The sequence below is a fragment of the Neophocaena asiaeorientalis genome, unplaced genomic scaffold (genome assembly GCF_003031525.2).
Source record: "Neophocaena asiaeorientalis asiaeorientalis breed wild unplaced genomic scaffold, Neophocaena_asiaeorientalis_V1.1 scaffold346, whole genome shotgun sequence".
Classification (NCBI taxonomy): domain Eukaryota; kingdom Metazoa; phylum Chordata; class Mammalia; order Artiodactyla; family Phocoenidae; genus Neophocaena; species Neophocaena asiaeorientalis.
The window spans coordinates 1,558,401-1,582,426 of record NW_020175400.1 but is presented as its reverse complement, the minus strand read 5'-3'; the positions used below and the strand labels follow the sequence as shown (position 1 = coordinate 1,582,426).

At 50.9% G+C, this 24,026-nt stretch overlaps 1 long non-coding RNA gene across 1 annotated transcript in view; it reads right to left on the bottom strand.

The window, feature by feature from the left end:
• Window positions 1-23,209: 23,209 nt before the first annotated feature.
• The window catches only part of LOC112414177 (uncharacterized), a 21,582-nt gene continuing 20,765 nt past the window's right edge, over window positions 23,210-24,026 (bottom strand). The window contains exon 7 of the long non-coding RNA XR_003006097.1: window positions 23,210-23,660. This is a non-coding gene — a long non-coding RNA (uncharacterized LOC112414177). The remainder of the gene's footprint in view (window positions 23,661-24,026) is intronic.

The following is a 24,026-nucleotide window of genomic DNA, read 5'->3' as shown; positions in this document are numbered from 1 at the left end:
TCCAGAGATTGCCCTCAGCCACAGTCAGCCTCCCTGCCTGCTCCTGCTGCAGTCCCACCCTGCAGGCTGGAGAGACTCAACACACAATTCCTGGAGTATTTTCAGTTTACACCAAAATAACCTGACAGCTGATGGCAGGAGGCATCCACAATGCAGCTCCTCCTCACCCTGGATGGGCAGAGTCCACAGGGTTCCCGGACAGGCCTGGAAGCCACAGCCCCATGATGCCTTGGGCGACCAAGTTCCGGAAAGCTGGTCTGAGCAATGGCTGGACAGCCAGACATTCAGCCCTAGGGGGTGAAGGAAACCCAAGCCCCTCATTTAACAGAGGATGTGGAGCCCTAGGGGCTGAGCCAGATAGAAACAGGCCCTCTTCTCCCCTTCTTGCCACAAGAGCAGCCTCTTGGGTCCAGATGTCAAGAAAGACCATCTCCTGACCACAGTGCTGTGAGCCATACTGGAACTCCCAAATCAAGACTGGGTTCATCTGCGTCCAGCCCAAGTTCCGGGACATTGTGGATGGAGCTGCAGCTGCTTGGTGGTAAAGGTGATTATTTAATTACCTTGCAGCACCCAAAAAGAAAGCGGGCTTCAGGCACAACCAAACAATTCCCCAAGTAAGGACAAGGCTTCATTTGCTCAGCATCCCCAGCCACGGTGAGCCGTAGATATGGCTTCCACAGAGCCTGAAGCCTCCTAGGGAGAGAGGGAGGGAGAGAGGGAGGGAAGGAGGGAGGGAGGGAGGGAGGACCCCCTCCCCAAAGAGCAGGCACTGAGAACAATGAATGAATGGGCTTCTCCCCACCCCCATCCCAGACTCTGACTCACCCTCTGAGTCCCAGTTCGGCTCAAACCCGGAGGCTTGCTGTATTTCCAGCCTCCTGTGAGGCCCTCTCACATGGGAGTCAGCTCCAGGCTGTGGCCACAGAGAGACCTGTGGGTGCTCTTTGTGGCTGTGTTCTAGGTCAAAGCCCTTTTCTCCAGTCCCAGGAACCTCCTGACACAGACACCCACTCCGAGGCACCCAAACTGAACCTCCTCCAGGTCCAGCTGCTGTTTCCCAGGCACTGGGGGTCTGGCGTGGACAGGGCTGCCTGGGAAACCTGGTCCCGTCTCTCCGGCAAAGAGACACCAAGCCAGGTCCTGTAACAGGCACTGAAGGCTGTGCTGAAATTCTGAATTCCAATCTTTACTCATTTTCTGTGTGATCTTAAGTCACTTCCTCTCTCTAGGCCTCAGTTTCCTAGATGGTAAAAACTGCTAGACCAGAGGTTTTCAAACTTTTTTTTAAAGCCACAGAATCTTTAAAAAATCAAATCTTATGTGGAAGCCCAATATAGGAAATCGTAAAACTTCGGCCACTGTGGTTGAGACGGGTCAGGCTTGGCTACTCTCCTATGCTGTGCCCACACCTGGCCAGCAGCTGCCCAGCCCTCACTAGGCCACATCACCTGGGTTCCCCTCCCACTTCCCAAGTCAGAAAGAATTCTGACACCCTCCGGTGGAGGAGGGTCTGCACCCCCAGGGTCAAGGGTCTAGAGGATGGCGGGGAGAGCAGGTACTGACCTGACAAGTGACTGCTGTAAGACCTGTCTGGCAAGCAGGCCGCCCCTCAATCCAGCCACCCCACGAGGGCAGCAGGGGTCTCGGCCAGGCCTCCGCGGGAGGCAGCCCCGGAACCTACCTGAGCCAGCCTCCCAGCGCCCGCGGATCCCGCACCTAAGTGTCTCGCCGCTCAGGTGTGCAGGCGGGGACGAGGCCCGGGCGGTGAATAATCTCCTCCGCCTCGCGAACAGCCGCTCCTCCCCTCCCCCGGCGGGAGCGCAGGCCCTCCCCAGCCGCGGAGTGGGCGAGCCGGCGGCTGCGGCCCCCGAAGGACGGCCCGGAGGCGGGAGCACCCGGCGCCTCTGGAATTCTCTCGCCATCCCGCCCCCAGCGGGGGCCCCGCTGGCGCTTCCTGAGGTCAGAGGGCTCGCCCCGGCCCCAAGCGGAAAAGTACCGGCACCTACAAGGGCTGGGAGCCAAGCCGGGCCCGACGCTCTCAGGTGGGCTGCGGGGCGCCCTTCCTGCTCCCCGCGGCTTCACCCTCGGGGCCGGCCCGGGGGCCAGTTTCGAAAGCCGGGCGGGCAGCCGGGCCCGGGCTGCCTCCGCGCCAGCGACCCCGACCCTACCCCGCCTGCGCGCCCGGTCCCTCGCGGCCGCCCAGCGCGTCGCCCAGGCCCCACTGCCCGCACCCCCGCCCCGGGCTCGGTTCTTCGCGCCGCGAGCTCCCCGGGCCGGCGGCCGCGGAGACCCGAACTCGGAACTCCTGGCAGGGGTTGGGAAGGGCTCGAGGCGTCACTCCGAGCCCAGTCTCGGCCGGATTCTGGGGAAGCTGGCCTTCTCCCCCCACTTCCCCACTCCTAAGCCACGAGTTTGGGCACGACCGAGTTAAGTGCCCTGGGATGACGCACCTGGGGTACCCCATCTGAGGTCGGGCTTCACCGCGCCTGGGCAAACCTCCTCGTCGCCTACAGTTAGAGGACTCACGATTTTATTTGCATTTATATAGACAGGTGGATAAGCAGAACAAGTAGCCCATCCCCTTTTAATTTTTTAAAAACTTTTTTTTTTTTTTAACTCCAACCGCCTGCCAGGCACCAGGCCAGTCATTTTATATTATCTTCTTCTCGTGTACATTATTTAATCTACATAATCCTTTCAGGCTGACATTATTAATCCCATTTTACAGATGAGGAAACTGAGGTGCACAAGGTTTAAATAATTTGCCCAAGATACCACAACTAGCAGGCCTCAGAGCCTGGAAGAGATCTAGGGCTTTGGCAGAGCCTGAATCTGAGCTACTTGCAATATACCAGCCGGCTCCTCTCCCTCCCTGGGTCCCTGCCCTAGAAAACGTCTGTGCTATTTGGCCGAGGCCACCACTGCTTGAGCTGAGAGAGAAAAGAGGGGAAATGTGGCCAAAAGCTCCCCAGGCTGGGTTATTCCAAGGTCGCAGAGCAGTCTCTGCCCATCCTTTCCTGCTCGCTTTGAGATAACCTGGCAGAACAATATTATCCTGTGACCTCTTGAACACCGGTTTGGGGATAATGACAAAAAAAACGAGCACCGAACACTGCAGAGCATGTTCTCTGAGCCAGGAGTGGTTCTCAGCTCCTTCCGTGTGTTAAATTATTTCATCCTAACCACAAACCCTGTAAGGTGGATACAATTTTCCTTTAGGGATCTTTCATGTATCACTATCTATGGAGGAGGAAACTGAGGCCCAGAGAAGTTAAGTAACATTCGTAAAGTAACTCACTAGGTGACAAGTCAACCAGCAAACCTGCGTTCAAAACCCTGCAGTACTATTTTATACTTTGCCACCTTAGACAAGTTACTTAATTCTCAGAGCCTCAATTTACCCCTCTGTAAAATGGAGATAATATTCAACTAGTGGGATAAGGTACTGTTTGGGCACCTGTACAAACAGTGCAAAAACCAGAAACTCAGGGAACAATGTGCGGTCCTAAAAGTTGAGCCGGGGGCTTCCCTGGTGGCGCAGTGGTTGAGAGTCCACCTGCCGATGCAGGGGACATGGGTTCGTGCCCCGGTCAGGGAGGATCCCACATGCGGCGGAGCAGCTGTGCCAGTGAGCCATGGCCATTGAGCTTGCGCATCCGGAGCCTGCGCTCTGCAACGGGAGAGCCCACAGCGGTGAGAGGCCCGCGTATCGCAAAAAAAAAAAAAGTTGAGCCGGGATTTAAGTCCAGTTGGCCCCCTCTTGGAATGGGAACTGCCCCCCACAGGGAGCAAAGACTCCTAGGGGCCACCCTGGGGTGGCCCCAACTAGCAGGATCAGCCACAGTTGGGAAAACAATACTTCTTCAGTCAGACCTAGGCAGGAAGTGAGTCACGGTTCTTCCTAAGTCTGTGAGCAAGAGATCCCTATTTAGGGGAAATAGGGACAGGGCTGGTTCCATCTAGCCTCGGAGTCCCCCAGTGCCCTTCCCCCTTGTCCTCAGACTTACAAGAAAGGTCAACCCGGAAAGAAAGCAATCCTGTCTGCCTCTAGGTGCCCCACCCATCCTGGAGGCTGGCCCCAGGGGAGCCTCAGTGGATCTGAGGGGGAGGAGGGGCTAGCCCTGTCTCAGACGGCTGCCACCCAGCAGAGGCACTGGAGCTTCCCAGTTTCTTCCCCCAGCCTGCCCCTCCAATCCTGCCTTTGGCATAAGGAGAATTCTTTCAACTGTTGCTCAGAGGTGCATCACTGAGGGGAGGAGAGAGGAGAGGACCGAGAGAGTGAGCCCTTGCCCCGGAGGATCTCCACCTTAGTCTTGCTCCTATTTTAGGGTTTCCCATACAACTGTACTTTATAACGATTCGGTTGTTAAAAAGAATGTGGAGGGAATTCCCAGGTGGTCCCGTGGTTAAGACTCTGTGCTTCCACTGCAGGGGGCAAGGGTTCAATCCCTGGTCAGGGAGCTAAGATCCCTCATGCCATGCGGCGTGGCCAAAAAAACCCCCAAAAAACAAAAGAGAAAAACAATGTGGAAGACACCCTCCTTGCGAAAAGCCCTCTGGAGAGAATCCCAGCTTGCCACAGCTGGTGACTGCTAGCCAACTTCTTTCTTTTTCTCCTGGAACAAGTCCTGTGGGCAGGTTTTGTTCTCTTTATCACTCCCAACAATTTGTCTGAGGCCTTAAAAGCCAGAAGGAACTAAACTGCCTGCAGAGCCCAGGTCCACTGACTTGGGGACCTAAGAGCCCAGGGGCCTCTGGATCACAGTTATCAGTTTTACACAGCAGTTAATAGGACAGGAGGCACCACGTGACAGAAGTCTAGCAACAGACTTGTTGGGGGGCGACCTGTGGGGTGGAGCAGGGCCTGATGGGTAAGGCCTGAGGGAGGAAGGGGCTTTGACCAGTTCCCACCTTCCCAGCAGGGGGCCAGAGGAGCTGTCTAGCCAGCCAGGCCTCTCTTTATCCTTGGATTTGGGGCTAACCTGGGAGACTCCCAAGAGCAACAGTTGTCCTATGGTAAAATCCACCCAGTCACCCTTACCTCAGGCACTCCCACTGTCCCCTTGGAGTGCTCCGGGGGACCGTTTCTCTCAAAATCTCTGCCCCACTCTCAGGCACCACAAACAAAGCCTTCACAGCAGCACCCACACCTGGGCTTTTTCTTTTTTCTTCTTTTTTTTTTTTTTGGCTGCACCACTCGGCATGCAGGATCTTAGTTCCCGACCAGGGATCGAACCCACGACCCCTGCAGTGGAAGCGCAGAGTCTTAACCACTGGACTGCCAGGGAAGTCCCCCCACACCTGGTTTTAATCAAAATGTCTGCACCACATCCACACATGCATAGAAGAGCAGACAACAAAATTCAATTGGTATTTTCTCTAAAAGGGTGGGATTTGAGAGCTTTTTGTTGTCTTTTTGGTTACCTGCATTTTCAGGAATTTCTACAATAACTTTTAGAATAATTAAAATTTTAAGTCATGCAAAACTGAATAAAGCATGCCCATACTTCACCATCTAGCTCCAGAACAGCTGGGGTCCCTCCTGAACGCTGATGGGGCAACAGTCAGCCTCCTCCTATCCCATCACTGGGCGGGGCCCTTCCAGTTCTGGCTAAACCACTTTGGGAAAACCTCCTTTATAGGACAGGAAAACAGGGTGTCTGTGTGGGTGGGGGGAGGAGCTAGAAGTGATGTGGTGGTGATGTATCTGGTCACACTGGGACAGGATTGCAGCAGGGTCAGCCCTTCTCATGTTCCCAATTACTGGGCTAGCTCCGCACTTACCTTTCACCTGCTGGCTCTGCTGCCTCCCCAAGTCACTGGTCAGCTTAATGTTTCCCTTCTGCTGGCTCTGTGTCTTCTGCCTTGCCTTCAGTGCCCAGGCAGTGCTACCCACAATTGGGCACCAAATAGGTGCTTTGGGTGCAGTCTAGTCTGGCAGACATTCATTGGGCACCTGCTGAATGCTGGGCCCTGGGACCTCAAGCTGAGTCCCTTAGAACTTGTCCTCAGGAAGCCAGCGACCACCTCTGGGAGGCAGGAGGTACCTGAGACATGACAGTATCTTCCTGAAGCTTCACCCTCCCTTCTGGCCTTGTAGCTCCAACAAGCTCTGCCCTTCCTTCTCCCTCTTGATACAAAAAAGTAAAACAGTTAACATGACTTCTTGTTGAATTTTCCTATCAGTTTTGTTACTGGAACAGGATTTTGCAACCTCACACTATTGCCATCTTGGGCCAGGTTATTCTTGTTCTGGGAACTGTCCTTTGCATGGAAGGATGTTTAGCAACATCCCTGGTCTCTAAACACGAGGGGCCAGTCGCACCTCACCCCCATTATGACAACCAAAAGTATCCCCAGACATTGCCAAACGTCCCCTGGAGGGGAGCGTGTAAAATTGCCCCCGGCTGAGAACCACTGGTCCAGAGTGAGGGCTGGGAGTGGTGCAGAAGACGGTAGGTGTGCCGGGATTTCAGGCATCAGGGGTTGTCTGCTGGGAACTATGCACTGAGACAGCAGGCAGCAAGGGAGAAAATTCCCAAACCCCAAACCGCCTGGCATGGCAATGCGACAAATGGGGCCATTTAGTGTTCAGGGCAAACAATCTTATGTATCTCCCCGACGCCTGAGGACATCGGTCTCAGGAACGTTAATGATAATGCTGAATTGAGGAAAGGAACAATCACATTGATCACACTCTGTTTACTGAGGTGGGGGAGTGAGCCAGCTTCGCGTTAAATATGTATTTAGAAAGCAGATCAGTGGTGGCTGGGGGCAGAGGGGCGGGGCAGGAGGAAACTCTGGGGAGTGATGGATATGTTCATTATCCTGATTGTGGTGATGATTCCATGGGTACACACAAACGTCAAAATGGATCAAGTTGTACGTTTTAAATATGTGCAGTTTATAGCGTGTCAATTATATGTCAATAAAGCTGTTTTAAAATGTATTTCATTGTTTTAACATTTTAGTGCTTGAAAGGCATTAGTTTGGAAATTTACTAACATGGATTAGCCATTTCTTGACTGTGCCAGATGAATGGGGGGAGGGGTGGTGGTCACTGCAGTACTTAAAAAGGAAACAGCAAAAAAGAAAGTGATCATGGGGCTTCCCTGGTGGCGCAGTGGTTGAGAGTCCGCCTGCCGATGCAGGGGATACGGGTTCGTGCCCCGTTCCGGGAAGATCCCACATGCCGCGGAGCGGCTGGGCCCGTGAGCCATGGCCACTGAGCCTGCGTGTCTGGAGCCCGTGCTCCGCAACGGGAGAGGCCACAACAGTGAGAGGCCCGCGTACCGCAAAAAAGAAAAAGAAAATGATCATGGGCCTAAGGAAGGAGGAAAAGGGATGCTGAGAACATTCAGCTCCGACTTCTTTCCATCAAGCCAGCGAGAGCCTGTCCGCTGGTTTAGAGGAAACACTGGAGAGTTTTTGCATTGGATGATGCTATTCAAACCAACGTGTCTGGAAAGGTATTATCAGGGGCTTGGGAAAAAAAAAAACAACAAATGTAGTGCTGGCTGCCAGGAAAGGAACAGATGAATCTGGAACTTACAGGCTCCTCCACTACCATTAATCCCTAAAACTAACACTCCTGGGGGAAAAGCCAGTTAATACCTGGAGGAGGCAGGTGCTATCCCTCAGTGGGGCTGGTACAGCTGGGGAGCGGAGAGCCTTTATAGGAGATGGGTGCACGGGAAAGTTGCCAGAATCGACCGTGCCCAGGGGGGTGCACTCAGCAGGGAGGGGTGCCAAGATGCCCAGGAGGGAGACCTGGGGGCGGCAAACAATGAGAGGCGTCTCGAGGACAGTTCAAGTGCTTTTTAGCTGATGGAGACCTCCACCGAGGGTCTCAGAAGTCCAGAGTGAGGAAGACGAGCAAGGAGAGGCCTAGCATGGGGATGTGTGACAATAAAAATCTCTGTTTGTGGAGAGTTGATTGTGCACCAGGCATTTCAATCATTCCTTCCTCAGACATTGACTGGGTGTGGTGTGGGACGTCCTCCAGTGCTCCCGTTGTGAGGGAAGCAGACAGCAGGTAACTAAGCCAGTTTATAAGAGAAGTTCAGATCCTGGTAAGTACTCTGGAACAAAAATAACAGAGGGGGGTGTAGTAGTGCCTGGGGGAGGGGAGGATACTTACTGTTCCTGGGATGGTCAGGGAAGGCCTCTCTGAGGAGGTGATATTTGAGCAGAGGCTTAAGCAAGAGACAAAGGAGTGAAGATCTGGAGAGAGGGAGTCCCAGGCAGTGAGCAGAGGAAACCAGGGTACGTGGGCCTGGTGTGTGAGCTCGTGCACTTGGAGAGCAGACACTTCTCCGGAGCGCCGTGGGAGAGGGTGACAGTGGGAATAGCTGGGATGAGAGGGGTGGGCAAGGCTAGACCATGCAGCATCTGGCAGGCTGGGCTGGATGCTGAATTGAACAATGGGCAGTTTGGAGGAATTTTACTAATTTGGGCCTTTTCAAAGGCCCCTCTGACTACCATGGGGAGAAGACACGTCATGGGGGGGGTGAGGGTAAGAGTGGGAGCCCCACGATTTTCTATGCAGGAGGCACCATTTGTGACCCTCCCATGTTACATGTGGGGTGAGGGTTCTGGCTTGGGGACGTCAGGGTGACTCTCATAACCCACTAAGCGGATATGTGGGCTCCTGAGCAGGGAGCAGGCCTGGGAAGGATGGACGGGAGCCATGCCACTTGTCTGCCCTGGGAAGGCAGAACCTCCTCAGGCCAAGAGCTGGCCAGGGCAGCCAGGCCTGGGGCCCCACTGCCCAACCGCTTGGGTGGGTTCAGGTGCTTCTCCCTAAATTACATCCCTGTCAGCATCTTTAGCTTCAGACTTGGCAAAAAGGGATTGCCCTGAGTTAACAGTAAAACTCCCAGAGCACTCACCACTCATTCCCTGGCAGGCACCCTGCTATGTGCTTTCCTCTCACTGCCCCCTTTACTTCTCATAGCAACCTGAGCTGGGCACCATTGTTATTCCCATTTTACAGATGAGGAAACCGAGGCCTTGAGAGCCTGCTTGGAGTCACAGGAAGAGGAAGATCCAGGATTTGAACCTGGGGAACACACACACTTAAACCACTCAGCTTTCTGCCTCTAGAAGAGGGTGAACAAGGGCTGAATCAGATGCCGATTCCCAAGGCACCGTGATGTGGGTGGCTCAGCTGTGATTCACCTTTTACTTTTTCTTGGACAAGACTTGTTCACCTGCACTCTCCCAGTCGTAATGTTGATGTTTCTATAGGGTGTGTGCTGCAGAACCACAGAGCTGCCCTTCACCCCATACCATGTGCTGTTACCAGCCCAGCCCTGACACTCGCTTGAATGTTACCCCCAATCCCTGGGCAAATTACGTAACCTCTCAGGGCCTCAGTTTCCTCATCTGTAAACTGGGGTAAAAAATACCCAGCCCATCAGGTGATACCTGTAAAGTACTCACTCAGCACAGTGTCTGGTCCGCAGTGGTAGCTACTATGATTAAATTACACCCTCCTCCCTTCTGAGGCAGGCACACTCTTTCAGTGGGCTGGCTGTGGAGTCTTCTAACTCTTCTGCATTGGCCCAAACCCAGGCGTTCGTGGATGAAATCTCTGCCCTCCCTGTGGCCCTTCTTTGGTGCCGTTAGGTGATTTTTTATTTTTCCTAGGAGGAGAGCGGCCAGCCTCCTTGCATTGCTGCTGTGCTGAAAGCAGCCTTTGGTGTGGCCTGATCCCTGGGTGGCACATGGGGTACCTTGTAACCATTTTGCAAGCTGCCTGCTCCTTTGAGATCAGAGGTCAGCAGACAGTCCTCTGAGGCAGTGCTTCCCGACATGTTCACATCATGACACGCAGAAAATGTGGGCAGCCGCTGGGGCAAAGGGACCAGGCTGATTGAGGCTGGTGGGGTCTTGGTGGCAGCTGCCACCCCACACCCCAATGCCTGCTTGGGGACTGGAGGCTCTAGAACCCATTTCAGGCACATGAGTGGGCAGTGCTCGCTAAGGGGTGCCTGGCGGTCAGGCCACATCACTACCAAGTCCTCTCATAGAATCCTGGGCAGGGCCAGTCTTCTTAGTTCCCTGACCAGGAACGGAACCCGTGCCCCCTGCAGTGAAAGCGCACAGTCTTAACCACTGAACCGCCAGGGAAGTCCCGGAATAGGGCTCTTTATCATTGACATGGGTCTCAAATCTGAGTCCTGTACACTCCCTTCATGGGAAAGAGACCCCTGCAGCCTCCCCAGTGCTGATTGAGGTGTAAATTATTTTTGTTTTATTAAGTATACTCCTTATAGTTGTCATGCAAGCATCAAGCCAAAATGAGTCAAAGGTCAAAACTATACAGAGGGCTTCCCTGGTGGCGCAGTGGTTGAGAGTCAGCCTGCCGATGCAGGGGACACGGGTTCGTGCCCCGGTCCGGGAGGATCCCACGTGCCGCCGAGCGGCTGGGCCTGTGAGCCATGGCTGCTGAGCCTGCATCCGGAGCCTGTGCTCCGCAACGGGAGAGGCCACAACAGTGAGAGCCCCGCGCACTGCAAAAAAACCCCCAAAAAACAAACAAACAAAAAACTATACAGAAAAATACACATAAAGCAATCTTGGTCATACCTCTGCCCCTTCTGTGCAGCCCCCTTCCACACTTGAGTACCAATTTTTAAAAAATAATTAATTTATTAATTTATTTTGGCTGTGCCGGGTCTTAGTCTCAGCATGTGGGATCTTTTAGTTGTAGCATGCGGGATTTTTAGTTGCTGCATGCGGACTTCTTTGTTGCGGCATTCATGTGGGGTCTACTTACCCAACCAGGGAGGAACCCAGGCCCCCTGCACTGGGAGCGTGGAGTCTTGCCCACTGGACCACCAAGGAGGTCCCTTGAATACCAATTTTTATTAGATCTGATTTATCCTTCCAGTATTTCTTTCTGCAAACAAACAAACAAACAAAACCCCCCCAAATTATATGTACACACACATTTATCTCTCTCTATTCTTGTACTTCCCTTTTTTTAATCAAAAGGTAGCATATTACAATTTGTTTTTTTACTTAGCAGTACATTCTGGAGAAGTTTACATAATAAAAATAAACAAGGGATTAAAAGATACATGCTATTATATATAAAATAGATAACAAACAAGGACCTAATGAATAGCACAGGGAACTATACTCAATATCTTTTAATAATGTATAATGGAAAAGAATCTAAAAAAGAATATATAGGGACTTCCCTGGCAGTCCAGTGATTAAGACTCTGTGCTTCCAATGCAGGGGATGTGGGTTAGATCCCTGGTTGGGGAACTAATATCCCACATGCTGTGTGGTGCAGCCAAAAAATTTAAAAATAAATAAAAAAAATAAAAATAAAAAAGAATATATATATATGTATATATATATTGTATATATATATAATTGAATCACTTTGCTATACACCTGAAACTAATACAACACTGTAAATCAACTATATTTCAATAAAAAATTTTTAAAAAGGGACAGAGAATGCAAAAATAAATAAACAAAACTACAAACCCAATACAATTCAAAGTGACAATATTAGTTTAATGGGAAGGATGATGTTGTTTGGCTGAAACCAAACTGCCACTTACAGTGATATCGGACTGACCAGTAAGAGTAGATTTCCTTTTGAGTTTGACATGCCTGTGGATGCTGCCCTGTGCTGGGGAATGACTTAGTTCTCCCACTACTTTTCTCTATTTGAATTACTGCAATACTTCTGTTTGCACAGTGGGCTGTTACATCATTCGGGCTGCACTTGGCTTCAATGCATCATTTATGCATTAAATCCACCTCTGTTCTTTTCTTGTTAGCCAGCAGCAATTAAAAAGGACTGCTTGATGCCAATGCCATCATACACACAAATGCAGACTTGGGCAGTGAAATCCTGTGTGAACAGTAGATTGTAAGGTGGTCATGCCGACAGTAATGATGATGAAAATAATCATGATGGCTAACATTTACCAAGTACTTGCTATGAGCTGGCACCGTGCTATGCTTTATATATATATATATATATATATGCATATTTGTTTGTTTGTTTTGGCTCTGCTGGGTCTTAGTTGCAGCATGTGGACTTCTTACTTGTGGCACGCGGGCTTCTTAGTTGCGGCATGCATATAGGATCTAGTTCCCTGACCAGGGATCGAACCTGGGCTCCCTGCCTTGGGAGCTCAGAGTCTTACCCACTGGACCACCACAGAAGTCCCTGTACTAAGTGCTTTACATGCAGGATTTTATGTAATCTTCCAAACAACCCTATAAAGTAAGCACTACCCATTTTACAGATGAGAACATTTAGTCTTAGAGGGATTAAATATTAACTTGCTCAAGATCACATGTATGGGAAATGGGACAGTCAGAATTTGAACCTGTGTCAGGCTGACCCCAGTGATCACTGGAAGGGCTGGTAGCTGGGGCAGGGACCTTACTATACTCTTTGCCATCAGGTGCTGGCCATAACTGCTCACCTGGCTAGGCACTGCTGGACCGGGCCAGGCCGGATATATGGGGTCTGGGGCAGAGGGAGGAAGGGGAGTGTGTGGGTGACAGTCCCTGTGGGGGCGTGGACCCCCTGGGACCCTCTCCCTGAGTCCTGGGTGAAAGTGTGCTGAGCCTGTTATGTGACCCTGCCTCCTCTCTCTCAATATCAAAGTGAATAAACACACATACACACACACCCCAAAAATACCATTTAGACAATAATGCTCTATGTCCATGACGGGTGACTGTAACAGTGACACTTTGTCAGCTTCTGGTGAAGGACTGACAGTTCTGAATGTTCTTCTACGGTCCCTGGGCAGCTGTGCTGGGCTGGGGTTGGGCCAGGCTCAGGGTGAAAGTGTGGACTCTGTAGCCATCACCTCCCCGTGGCCTTCCACCTCCCTCAACTCCTGCCCTGCCTCACTTTCTCTCCTGGCCCCTCTCCTGGTGATGCCTGTTTGCTCATTCCCTGCCCTGGGCCTGTCCGTGTTCCCTGTTGTAGCCTCAGCCTGTAGCTCCAAGTCCAGGAGAAACAGGGCGATCAGGTAGGCCTGAAGCTGAGGCCTCAGCCCAAGCTTAGTTTGCAAGTCACAGAGCATGTCTGAGCTTACCATGCTTCCTGGGCAACAGAAGTTGCATATTAGTTCAATGACAAAGACAATGACCCAATTGAGTTCTATTGGGAGCTGGCTGCCATCCTTTTGAATGGCCCTCAAGGATCAGGACACACAGGGCCTACCGGACTGCTGGGGCTGACTCACGCTAAGGCTTGTATAACAAATGCCTTGGCCCTCAATGCCTGGGTACTCCCACTGCCTGCCAGAGACCCTCTCCTTGTGAGGGCCCCGGGAGGCATACACAGGCCCAAGGGAGCAGAGGAGGGCACACTCCATGCCCACCTTGGAGCCAGGCCTGAGAATGCAAACACCCTTCCCTTTCACACCCTACTAGGCCCCAGGAAGCCCAGCCCTTTCTGTTATGCCTCTCACCCCGCATGGTAATTTGGTTTCTCTTTTCCTAGATTAATATGGTTATAAAAACTAAGTTAGGGCTTCCTTGGTGGCGCAGTGGTTAAGAATCCGCCCGCCAAGGCAGGGGACATGGGTTCAAGCCCTGGTCCAGGAAGATCCCACATGCTGCAGAGCAAGTAAGCCCGTGCGCCACAACTACTGAGCCTGCGTGCCACAGCTACTGAAGCCTGCGAGCCACAACTACTGAGCCCGCATGCCACAACTACTAAAGTCCACGCGCCTAGACCCCGAGCTCTGCAACAAGAGAAGCCACCACAATGAGAAGTCCGTGCACTGAGCAAAGAGTAGCCCCCGCTCGCCGCAACTAGAGAAAGCCCACATGCAGCAACGAAGACCCAATGCAGCCAAAAATAAAATAATTAATAAATAAATAAAAACTAAGTTAGCCTGTCCCTATGGCTCCAGGTGACATGCCAGACACTGTTAGAGCTCCAGAAATGTTGGTCCCATCATGAAGTTCCCTGTGTGGTTTTTGCTTGGCTCACCATGATTGGATTTGGGTACTCTTTTCTTTTGGGTTTGTGCTTCTACTAGAATCCTTTCCTGTTTAAACAATTTGTCTTCTTGCATTACAAAAGCTATATGTATGTAAGAACCATCCATCCCACCCTGTGCCATCCTGACCTGATCTCATCTCATCAGTTCTCCCCTGGCCCACTTGGCTGCAGCACATGGCCTCCCTGCTGTTTCTCTATCCCTCCAATTGCATTCCTACCTCAGGGCCTTTTACACTGGCGGTTCCCTGTCTGGACCTCTCTTCCTTGACACCCATGTGACCACTCATCTCTCAGGACTTTGCTCAGATGTCACCTTCACTGCCTCCAGTATGTTAAAATACAAACAGCACTCCCCACTCCCCTTCCCTTGCCTCACAGCACTTTTTGTCATTGGACACACTATATTCTCCTCATTTGTGTTTGTTGCCTTTCTTCTCCCACTAGAATGTCAGCTCTACATGAGCAGGAATTTATATCCGTTTTGCTCATTGCTGTTCCTCAATGGCTATAACAGTGCCTGGCACATAGTAGGTGCTCCATAAATATTTGTGGTGTTTTTTTTTTGTTTTTATACAGCAAGTTCTTATTAGTTATCCATTTTATACATATTAGTGTATACATGTCAATCCCAATCTCCCAATTCATCACCCCACCATAAATATTTGTTGAATGAATGATTTCATTGTAGAAAATTTGAATCTACCTAAAAGCACAAAGAAGAAGTAAAAGATGCCTAGAATTTCCAAACCTTCCAACTGAGTTCCCTGTCTCTGGAGGCATTTAAGTGGAAACTGAGCATCCATTTGGTGAGGGGTTGTGGAAAGGCCGCATATAGTGGGTGGAAGTGGGATTCCTTCTCTCAGGGAAATTCTGGGGTCCCGTAGAAGGCTCCCCACTGTGTTACCCCCTAACTGGGATCGCCTCTTGGTGGGTGTAGAGCCAAAAGACCCAACCAAGTCAAAGAGGGAAGGATTTATTACTTGCAGCAAGTGGGATCTTTCCCAAAGCAGTATCTCTTCAAATAGCAAAACTGGGAAACTTCTAAGCTAAGGGGACATGCATATTCATGAAGGGGCCTGAGCAGAGGAGAATTTAGCATAGAATTGGGGCAAAGGTGGACAGAGTCCAAGCTTTAGTTGACTGAAGTCATGAGGGTCAGAAAAAGTCATCATTGTTTCTTAGGTTCTGACCAATCTGGGGGTCTCAGCATGTAGTTACCATCCTCCACCTGGGTGGGGGCCTTAGTTCCAGCAGAACTCAAAGATGTGTATCAGGTTGTGATGTATATCCCTTGAGGAGGGACTAGGACTCTGTTTTATCGCTGAACTATTGTTTCTTGACTGCTTTTCCTTTGTTCCTGCATTCCCTCACTTCCCTTAAGATCATTAATTACTGAGACCTGTTCAAGGGCAAGCACTGTGGCCAGGCTTAGATCACTAAACGGCTTAGGCCAAAAATGGCTTCTCTTATGTCAAGAAAGTCATGCCTGGTTCTTTTTCTCCAGGGAACCCGTACCCTATCTGCTTACAACTGCCCAAGTCATTCTCCGCGATTTAGAGCCACTGACCAGCATAGGGCTCTTCCTTTGGCCCTCAGCACTGGGTGAGGAGTCCTACAACCCAGGAGGCTTGGGAAACAGGGTGGAGTGGAATCATCTATCAGAGCCAAACAAGACTGTCCCAGGAGGAAATACAGCAGAGACCTGCTCAGGGTTGGGCAAACAGTGACAAAGGTGGGGTGAAGCCACTCACTGGCCAGGCTGATTCAATGAATGTCAAACCATCCCCACATCCTCAGATGTGTCCCCATCTACCTGCCACAATGTCTGGAATTCCACCACTAGATTTAAGTTTCTGCTTTTAGCATGCACTCCTAGGAGGGTCAGGTGTTCTGCCATCTCAGCCACATAAACCAGGTCTGAATTTGCATGTCAACCAAGAATGGGTCACGAGGAGGTGTAAGTTTTGGTAATGGGGGCATTTAGAAGCAGGGGCACTGCCAGGAAAGTACGCAGCCTACAAACACTGTTCTCTGTGACAGGAGTCCTCGGAATCGGAGACCTCAAAGTAGCGGTGACCTCACAGATAAACCCCAGTGCAGGCACTGGAGCTGGTTATCTGGGACAGGAAGTGGCTAAGGAAAGCATGAACCAATGCAAAATCCCCTCTCAACAGTTGCATAATTTCTCCAAGGACTCGGTCTTCCCAGAAATGAGGTTATTGGGGCAACTCACCTGTGGGGAACATTTCCCCAAATGAACTCCTTGAAGGTTCACTTGGGACAGACACTTGGGGGATGATATTATGGCAGACACATCACACATGCCGCCACTTCTTTGTCCTAGCCTGTGGCAGACATTGCTAATCCATCACCACACAGCTGTGGACTCCTTTCCACAGTGTTCCAGACAGTCACTACTAATCTATCAGAATTCACTCATGAGGTGAGACGTAAATGGCTATTGCTGGTGGAAGAGCCATTCCTGAGTGTGGGGCAAAATAAATGTGTCTACACCATCCCTGCCCCTCAGGAATCACAGGGTTAGGATTCCTCAGATGAGGAGGCCGAAGCTCAGGAAGGGAGTGAGACCCGGCCAAGGTCACGCGGGGCATTCTTCGGGGAAGGAGGGTCTGGAGCTCTGGTCTTCCTACTCCTGGCCCGGAAGCCTTGGCCTGTGACTGGACAGTTGGTCTGGGAGACAGAGCACACACGTGCATGTCCCTGTGCCCACACGCCCAGAAGGAGAAGCCTTTATAGCCCCTCACGTCAACAAGCACAGGGGGTGAAGTCCCAGGGTGGTTGGGTTGACCTTACAAAATTTGGACTTTCTGGGCTCCATGAGTCAGTGGGGCAGCAGTGGGCAGATGTTGGGGAGGCCTGGTGCCTGGAACATGGTTGTGGGCCTGACATGTTTGTTTGAGCCTTAGTATCTGGCCTGTGTCCAAGGCAAAGTCCCCAGTCCTCTCAGACAGAAGCAGCCAGGCTCAGTCCAAGGGACAAGACTTGCTTTAGGCCGGTCCCCACTCTGGGCAGGTTATCTCTGCTCTCTTGGCCTCAGATGCCTGATGCATCCATAAGGAAGCTGACCTGTGGCTTAACTTGGTTGAGCCTCAGTTTCTTCATCCATTAAATGGGGATAATAATACCTCTCCTGCTGAGAGGTCACATGCATGGGATGAACTAATTCTATAAAATGTTTGGCATGAGGCCCTGCACACAACAGGTCCTCAGGGAGGGCAGCTAGGATTACCCGAAGACTTTTCCAGCTCTAAGAGCCCAGCCTGTGACCCACCCATACCTTCCTGCAGGAAACTGTCCATCTCACACTGGCTCTGTAGTCACCAGAACTCAAATACCTTGGCCAACCTTGGAGGGTGAGAAAATTGGTTTCTCCTGAATTTGGGGAAGGGCAAGAGGGATGAGGAACAGCCCAGAAGTTCCGAAACAGTAGCCCCCAGCGCCCACGTCCTGTGGCCTCCTTTGTGTGTTAGTGGGGGGAGCTATGGACAGAGGCCCCTCCCACTCATGGAGGGAATTCCCTGTGTGGCCGGGGACTTGGTGGGTAAATCAGCAAATCTCCTGCTTGGAAACACGTTCTGGAAAGGAGTGCCCACCTCTGGCTTCCTAAGGACCATTCCTGGGGACCACCGCTCTCTGTGCTCACCACATCACACGGGTGATGCTGGGGAAGGGGACATTGGTGGAACTGGGTGGGAGGAGGAAGAGTTGGCATTGACTGATCTATAGTGTTTTAAAACAAAAATCATATAGTTTTAAAATTTTAAATGGAGCTGGTAATAAGATAGTATGTAAAATGAAGCTTGTATACACACACACACACACACACACACACACACACACACACACACACGGAAAAAAAAGAAGGAAATATGCCAACAGGCTGAGAATGGTTGTCCTAGGTGACCGGCTGGAGGCTGGATTTTTACTTCTTTGTGCCTTTCAAACTTTCGACAGTGAGCACGATTTGGATTTGCTTTTATCATCAGAATAGCGACAACAAAACCCACTATCTTTAAACAAAGGTACACAAAGCCTAGGGTTTGGGCTCCAGCTGTGAGCAGAGGGCCGACTTCCTGACCTGCTCCCCGATGTCAACCCCCGGGAATGGTGAGGTCTGGTTCTCTGTCCCTCAGGCCTGGAGGGGGGAGGGGACACACACGTCCTCCCCAGACCGCTCCATCCCCCAGTCCTGAAGGCAGCACGTGTCCTGCCAGCCATGTTGCTGGCCCGCTGGCAGGGCTGGGCTGTGGCTTTGGCCACAGGGGGCTGCTGACTCCCTGCCTGCTGGGAACTGGGCCAGCGGACGGACGTGGTGACTGGCAGCAGTGACGTTTCCCCCACTTCCTTTCACCTGTCCTGCTGCGTCTGCTGCTGAATCAGGATCCCTTTGGGGACAGACGGTGGGATGTGGCATGACACAGCAGGATGTGGCGGGACGCTCTGGGCGGCCCTCCCGAGGGCAAGGCAGGCTTCAAAGAGAAACAAGATGCTGCGAGGAAAACCAGTGCACAAGAAGAGAAACTCTGTGTCCCCACTTGCGTGCACCTCCTGGTCCTGTGGTTGGTTTTTTGCAGTCTCTTCTTGACCATGAGGCCTGGCAGGGTCCCAGGGGCTCTGGTCTCAGAGGGCCTCATCTGCAGTCTCTGGGCCCTCAGGGGACCCCAACATTTGCTTATGCCTTCTTTTTTTAAAAAAATTTATTTATTTTTGGCTGCGTTGGGTCTTCTTTGCTGCACGCGGGCTTTCTCTAGTTGCAGAGCGCTTTGTTGCGATGCACAGGATTCTCATTGTGGTGGCTTTTCTTGTCGCAGAGCACAGGCTCTAGGTGCATGGGCTGCAGTAGCTGCATGTGGCTCGCGGGCTCTAGAGTGCAGGCTCGGTAGTTGTGGTGCACGGGCTTAGTTGCTCCACAGCATGTGGGATCTTCCCGGACCAGGACTACGAACCCATGTTCCCTGCGTTGGCAGGAGGATTCTTAACCACTGCACCACCAGGGAAGTCCCTTGCTTGTGCATTGACCTGAGCACTTACCCATGCGCCTTGCAGCAGCCTCTGTCTGTGCCGTGGGCTGGCCGACCTGCCCGCATTCCCCACCCTTCCTTCTTCATTGCCCCTGCGATAGAGACCAGAAGAGCCTCAGAGTTTTTCAAAGGGGGATGCTTTTGGCATTGGGGGGAACAATGCTTCTTGTAAAACTCTCCCCTGCCTTGCAGATGTCCAATCACTGTGGCAACCTGAAATGTCCCCACACATTTCCATAGGTCCCGTCGGGGTGAGAACCACTGAGCTGATGCTCCAGCCCTCACCCTCACTCAGGTGGGTGGTTCACGTGCCTCCACTCCGGACAATGAGTTCAAGGGCAGGTCTTCAGGGTGAAGAATTTTTTTGTTTGTTTGTTTTTTTAATTGAGGTAGAGTTGATTTACAATATTGTGTTAGTTTCAGGTGTACAGCAAAGTGATTCAATTATATATATATATATTTTTTTCAGATTCTTTTCCACTGTAGGTTATTACAAGATACTGAATACAGTTCCCTGTGTTATATAGTAAATCCTGTTGTTTATCTATTTTATATATAGTGCTATGTATATGTTAATCCCTTACACCTAATTTATCCCTCCCCTCCCCTGAGCTTTTCTAAGAGAAGGGACAAAAATCCTCTGTCTGAGCTCCCCAACCAACACCAGCAACCATATACATCTGGGCTTTTCCAGATGAGAGGAACAGAGTCGCCATTTTGCCAAAACCACTGAACATTGGGGTCCTCAGTTACCTACAGCCAAACGCATTGCTAACTGCTACAAGTGGAGAAACAGAGGCACAGAGAGGTCAAGTCATTCACCCAGGTTCTCTTTCCTGGTGAGCAGTGGAGGCGGGATTCATACCCAGACATTCTGGGTCCAGTGGCCCCACCCTAACTACTGAGCTAGGCTGACTCTGAGCCCTGCAGAAGGCTTAGCCTAATTCCACGTGTAGATGCCTGAGTGCATCTTTCTTCCCCTGAGGAGAGGGTTCATTCCTGTCATCAGATTCTCAAAGGGTCCATAATATGAATAAGAAACCTCCTTCTTTTGTTTGTTTATTTTTGTGCCACTCATTTTCCAGGTAACAAAGGTAAACTCCAAGAAGGGAAATGACTTGCCATGTTGGGGACCAAGCTGAGATGGTAAGTGGGCCTCACCTGCAATTCTGTGCCTTTTCTATTGCCCCCCACTGCATCCATCCCTTCCTCCCAGCCCTTATGGCCCCACCTCACAAAGGCCTGGACTGGGTGCAGTAGCCTCCTCATTGGCCTCCCTGCCTCTTGTTCTCCACTTTGCACATGGCCTGAGAGGCTCCTATTCAAGGCCTGCTGTAAATCTGCCCCAACTCAGCTCTAAATACTAGCGTTTTCCTATATCTACTGTCTAAAAATGGCCACAGAAATAATTCTGGTCCCACATGGTCTTCTAAAAGCTTGCTGCTCCCTCTCCATTTCTCCTCTCCTTGAGATTGAGCAGGATTTAGTAGCTGCTTTTTTTTTTTTTTTAAGTAAATTTATTTATTTATTTTTGGCTGTGTTGGGTCTTCGTTGCTGCGCGCGGACTTTCTCTAGTTGCGGTAAGTGGGGGCTACTCTTTGTTGCAGTGCGCTGGCTTCTCACCACGGTGGCTTTTGTTGCGGAGCACAGGCTCTAGGCACGCGGGCTTCAGTAGTTGCAGCACGTGGGCTCAGTAGTTGTGGCGCACGGGCTTAGTTGCTCCGCGGCATGTGGGATCTTCCCAGACCAGGGCTCGAACCCGTGTCCCCTGCATTGGCAGGCGGATTCTTAACCACTGCACCACCAGGGAAGTCCTAGTAGCTGCTTTGATGAAGAAAATGCAGTGGAAGTGATGCAGTGTGGCCTTCAAGGCTAGGTCACAAAAAGTGGTAAGTCTTCTGCCCCCCTCTCTCTATTTCTCCCTCTTGAACTTTGACCCCATCAGCCACGTTGTGAGGAAGCCCAGGACACACAGCAGGGCCTCATGTAGAAGTTCCAGCCAGTGCCCAGCTAAGATCTCTGCTGATCCGTCTCCAGCATCAATCACCCCATGGGAATGAAGGTGCCTTCAGGTTTGCAGCCCTTTGCTTTCAAGTCCTCCAGCTGAGGCTCCAGATGCTGTGGAGCAGACACAAGCTGGCCCCTCGGAGCCCTGTCCAAATTCTTGGCCCACAGAATCTGTGAGCCTAGTGAAAAATGTATCACTCCCTCGAATAGGAGACCACTAAGGGTTTGGACTTGGAGTTGAGGGGAGCTATAGATGCTTCTGAGCAGGGGAGCTGTGTGACTATGGTGCTGGGCTAAGAAAGCCTCTGAGGCCACGTGCAGAGTGGAGAACAAGATGCAGGGGGGCTACTGCACTGGTCCAGCCCTTTGTGAGGTGGGACCATTGGATGGGGAGGAGGGGACAGGGGGCAGAAGAGAAAGAGCTCAGAATTGCAGGTGAGGCCCACTTACCATCTCAGCTTGGTCCCCAAAGTGGCAGGCAAGTCATTTCCCTTCTTGGAGCTTACCTTTATTACTTGTAAAGTGAGTGAGACAAAAAAAAAAAAAAAAAAAAAAAGAAAGGTTTTTTTTCCTCCCATTTCTTCACATGTAAATTCTCCCCAGTGCTCAAGGCCCAGCCTGTGTCTCACCTCCCTATGGTCAGCCCCTTCAGGTGGGCTCTCTCTCCTCCCGAAGGCTCTGGTTTTGCTCCCACCTCTCATGTCTTGCCTTGAACACATGTCCTGTTTGCTGTATCTAATTGATAATTCACTTCTATTTTGCTTACTTTAATTGCCAGGCCATTTCCACTGCATGACTGTCTCTTACTTTGATGATGTTTCCTATTTCCCTCCCGGGGCACTCAGATGAGAGCTTCTGTAGAGTCTGTACTTGGGGGAGGAAAGGCTAGGTCATGGATATGCTTGCCTTCAACCTGGCAAGATACCACATCATGCCCCTGTCAAGTGGCCTTATCTGTTCCTCCACCAGCTGTGGGGGCCACATTGGGTAGCGCCAGTTTTGTTTTGTTTTAATTTTTGCCAATTTGATGGGTGAGACATAATATCTCATTGTTGTTTTAATTTACATTTCTCTGATACCAGCAAGGTAGAGCCTCTTTTCTCATATGATTATTGGCCATACATACGGGTTTCTTTTCCTAGGAGGTATTTGTTCACAACTTCTGCTGAATTTTCTGTTGGGTTGGTTGTCTTCTTGATTTGCAGAAGTCCTTTATATATTCTGGAAACCAATCTCCTGCTGGTCGTATGTATTGCAAGTATCTCCTCCCAGATTGTGGCATATCTTTCAATCTTGTTTATGGTATTTTTTGTTGAACTGAAGATCTGAATGTTAATGTCATCAAACTCATTATATTTTCCTTCACAGCTGATGCTTTTTGCACCTACGATATTCTTCCCTACCAAAAAGCACAGGGAAGCTCTCCGAGTTGCTGGTTGCATCCTATTTCTTGGCGTGGGTGCAGAGTACAAAGCTGGGTTCACTTTGTGAAATTTTATGGAGCTGCACACTTATAATGTGCACTTTTTAAATGCATATTCTAATTAACAAAAGGTTTGTTTAAAAAAGAAATCCTTCCTTACCCTGAGGTCATAAAAATATTCTCCTAGATTTTCTTCTAAATGTGTTAAAATTTTTGTTATTCACAAGTAAGCCTGGAATCCACCTGGAGTTGTGTGTGTGGTGTTAGTTGGGGATCTAATTTTACTTTTTCCATATGGATCACCACTTGTCCCAACACCATTTATAAAAGTCTGTCTTTTCCCCACTGGTTGGTGATGCCTCCCCATCATATAGCAAGTTCTCGTTTATGCACAGTTCCACCCCTGGGCCTTTCTTTTCTTCTGTTCATTTTATCTCTTTATAGCCTGATGCTGAAGGTGGTCTGCTTAATTTCCTTAAAAGGTTTTTTTAAAAAATAAATTTATTTATTTATTTTTGGCTGCGTTGGGTCTTCACTGCTGCGCACAGGGCTTCTCTAATTGCAGCGAGCAGGGGCTACTCTTCTTTGTGGTGCACGGGCTTCTCATTGCGGTGGCTTCTCTTGCTGCGGAGCACGGGCTCTAGGCACGCAGGCTTCAGTAGTTGTGGCTCACAGGCTCTAGAGCGCAGGCTCAGTAGTTGTGGCGCAGGGGCTTAGTTGCTCTGCCACATGTGGGATCTTCCCGGGCCAGGGCTTGAACCCGTGTCCCCCGCATTGGCAGGCGGATTCTTAACCACTGCGCCACCAGGGAAGTCCCAAAAGTTTTAATATTTAGTAGGACACAGTGAAGGACTTGAAGACAGGAAATGGTGGAGTCAGAATGACGCTGTGTCGAGGTCACTTTGATGATTGAAGAAATGGATTTTAGAGGCCAAGGCAAAGGGTCAAGAGTCCAGCTGGTGGCTGCTGCAGTATCCAAGCCAGAGGGGAGCAGCATGGCCGAGGCGTGGGCTGATGTTGGATGTGTAATGGATGTAAAGCAGACAGGATTTGCTGATGGATCAGAAAAATTGGGGATCAAAGATGACTCCTTTTTTTTTTGGCCAAAGTAGCTGGTGGTGCCATTTGCTGAGATGGGAAGGTCTGGGGTGAAGCTGACAGGTGGGCCCTTAGAAAGTGCCTGACGAATGAATGAATGAATGAATGAGTGGGGGTTGGTGGGGGGAGTGAGCCGGCAGGGCCGCCCCACCTCCTGCAGCCCTTCCATCTGATGCCTTAGGGAGGATTAAGCACCATCCTCCTAGTTTAACACCATTAGTTGTTTCAGCATCGCTGATCGGGAGGAACATCTTCCCTGTCCGTGTGATGGCACCTCCCCACCCCCACCCTGGCTCAGAGCAGGGCCCCCAGACTCATGGTCCCAGGACACTGGCCTCCAGACTCACAGGAGGCGCGAGGCACCTGGGGAGGACTGAGCAGGCCGCTGAGGCTGCAGGACCAGCTTTGTTACTCAACTCCCTCCTCAGTGAAGGAGGTGGCCTGGGTG